General features: G+C 45.3%; 1 protein-coding gene across 2 annotated transcripts in view; it reads right to left on the reverse strand.

Annotated features, from left to right (window-relative positions):
* ZFPM2 (zinc finger protein, FOG family member 2) overlaps positions 1–205 on the reverse strand; it is a 448,480-nt gene extending 448,275 nt beyond the window's left edge. The window contains exon 1 of one of the 2 annotated variants that reach the window (XM_019750658.2): positions 1–205. This exon is cut by the window's left edge and continues 353 nt beyond it. The gene's annotated coding sequence lies outside the window, so the exon portion shown is untranslated. The other variant, XM_019750659.2, reaches the window with a different exon arrangement.
* Between the last annotated feature and the right edge of the window lie 2,389 nt (positions 206–2,594).

Consider the following 2,594-nt stretch of genomic DNA (forward strand, 5'->3'; position numbering starts at 1 on the left):
AGAGAGAAAAAGGGAAGGGGGAACCGGGAAAGAAGGAAGAGAAGGAGGGAGGGAAAGGAGAGCGAGCAGAGGGGAGAGGGGGGCGGAAGGCGCGGGAGGAGGAGCGCGCTTGCTCTCCCCTCTGCCGGGTTTGCGGGGCAGATTCTTGAGCGCCGCCGCCGCCGACGCCGCTCCGGGCTGCGCAGCTCGCGCTCTGCCGCGGGAGGTGGCTAGGCGCGGGAGGGAGGGGCGCGCCGGGGCTGTGGGGAGGGGAGACTATTCCATCAGCGAAAGGAGGATTGGCTGCATCTAAAGCCAGTCCGGATGCAAACCAGGGCCCCGGCCTAGGTCGGGTGGGGTGCAGGAGAGCGCGGTGGGGGGTTGGGGGATGAGAGGCGTTGGGAGGGCTTGGAAGGAGGCTGCCTTCTGCAGTTGTCACCGCGTCAGCTCTAGGCATCTGCCAGAGCACCCCTCCTGGCAACTTCTTCCAACAGCCCCCTTTGAGGGACCCCAACTCTCTTCTCTCAAGCCTCGCCTATCCGGCAGGGCACAAAGAAATCTCAGTCTCCATAAACTTTGTGCTTCCAGTTATGTAGCCCCCTCCCCTAGCCTCTACCCCGGCCTTTCCAGTTTCTTGGCAGGAAGGTTAGGCCAGTGGCAAAATCCTCGGCGAGTGCCAGCTGATCACAAATGCCAACTGTGTGTCTTGGGGCCAGTTAAGTCCTCTCATCTGCCCAGGCTCTCAGGAGATCATTTCATTGCTCTCAAGGTTCCCAGGAGACCGCCGTGGACACGGACCATCCCCCACTTGGCCCGCACAGATGGGATGCTGAGCGGCGTCTTAAAAGTGCTTTCTCACCACGAGTTTTCATTTCAGATTGTAAGAATTCCGAATTTGGAGACAGGCAGTTATTTTTCTCACATCCAAAAGGAGGACCATTAGGTAGGTGATTAGCCCTAAGTGGAAAATGAACCATCTCTAATCAGAATACTAACTTTTTGAGGAAGTCTGTGGAAGTTCTGAAGTCCCGCCCCAGCCCCATGACCTTTAATTATTTTAGTTCTTCTGCCACAGGGAAGCAGCCAGCGACAAATAAAAGAGTTGATCTTGCCATAATTTCCCAAGCAGGTAAGACCCAATAACTATTTTATGGTTTTTCGGCTTTTTGAAAGTTTTGTTTCATTCGTATTCAATTACTGTGTGTGTAGTATGTTAGAAACTGTAAGCCAAAAGAAGAACAAATTTTGAAGTGATTTGCCTAGTTATTATTTTGGCCAAGTTAAGCGGCATGAGCCTAGCTTAGTTTGTCATAGTGTCATATACGCTGCGTATTAAATATATTCTCTTGGGTGGGCTGGAAGGCTCTATCCAAGTGGCAGTTTAACTGGTTGCTTTATGAATCCAGTATTTACTAATAAACTCCACTGCAGTTAACATGTATCGCCCCCTCCCATATTGCTGACCCCCCCCTCCCCGCCCCAGGTTGTGAGATCATCCATTCAGATCTGAAATCCTGCTCCCCTTTGTTTGGTTGACTAGCCTTCGTGTGAGCCCCTCCAAACTCCATACTCTAAAAGGGTCTCAGGGTCAGCAGAGAGCCTAGGCTGACTGAGTGTAATGCAGGCTGCTCAGTGGACAGGAGGCATTGGTAATCGGGTCATTTATAACCCCACCAGGACATCTTCTGGAAGGCATAAAGAGTTGCCCTGTTAAAGATATGGCTAGGAGAATGTTAATACAGAGCTGAAGACCAATTGTGAATTTTATTACATTACCATTAGTACTCTTGCCATATGAGGGTGTAAGAATACATGGTACTCTGCAGTGGAAAATGTACTCAATGACAAAGTCCCTCCCCTGAAGGACCAGCAAATTCAAGCCGTAAGTACCAGGAAAAGCAGGGTTACTTGTGTCTGTGTTCTGGCATGAATAAGTAGACAGAGAAATACAGATTTTTGCCTTCTTAATTTTCAATTCATGACAATTAAATCGGTGTGCTTACAATGGGATGTATTATATATTATGGTTTTTAAAGCTCTTTTTACAGAACTGGCTGACTTTTTATATCACCCAAAAGGAATGCCCATTGGAATTAAAATATCATAACAGTTAGTGTTTCTTTTGGCATTTGAAATGGTTAAATATGCAAAGCAAAAAAGAAACAAATAAATCTCAGCTAAATATTCACTTTAAAAGCTGAAAGGAGCAAAAGTCAGAGAATTCAAGGCAAGATTGATAACATAACCAGACTTCATTATTAGAACTAGATCTAGTTTATCGAAATTTATAAATATATATGTTAATTATAGCCAATATGAATGAATCAACTAAGGAATACTATTACATTTTGTGTTTTCTCATCATTTTTAATGAGAATGTTAATGATATTTAAAGTTCAATTTTTCTTTTTTCTAGTTTAACTCACTAAGGTTATAAAATAAAAAGACAGCAAAACCTATAAGCAATTATCTCTGTCCAAATGGTTATAGCAGCCCCAAACCACAGCTACATGACTATCAAACAATGATTATGAAAACCACAATTGAGAAAAGCATCAGGGAATGATATTGCAAAACCACAACAACAAATGTGTCTGTGATACTGAAAACCACAA

This window comes from Rhinolophus sinicus, linkage group LG12, assembly GCF_036562045.2.
Source record: "Rhinolophus sinicus isolate RSC01 linkage group LG12, ASM3656204v1, whole genome shotgun sequence".
Taxonomy (NCBI): Eukaryota; Metazoa; Chordata; class Mammalia; order Chiroptera; family Rhinolophidae; genus Rhinolophus; species Rhinolophus sinicus.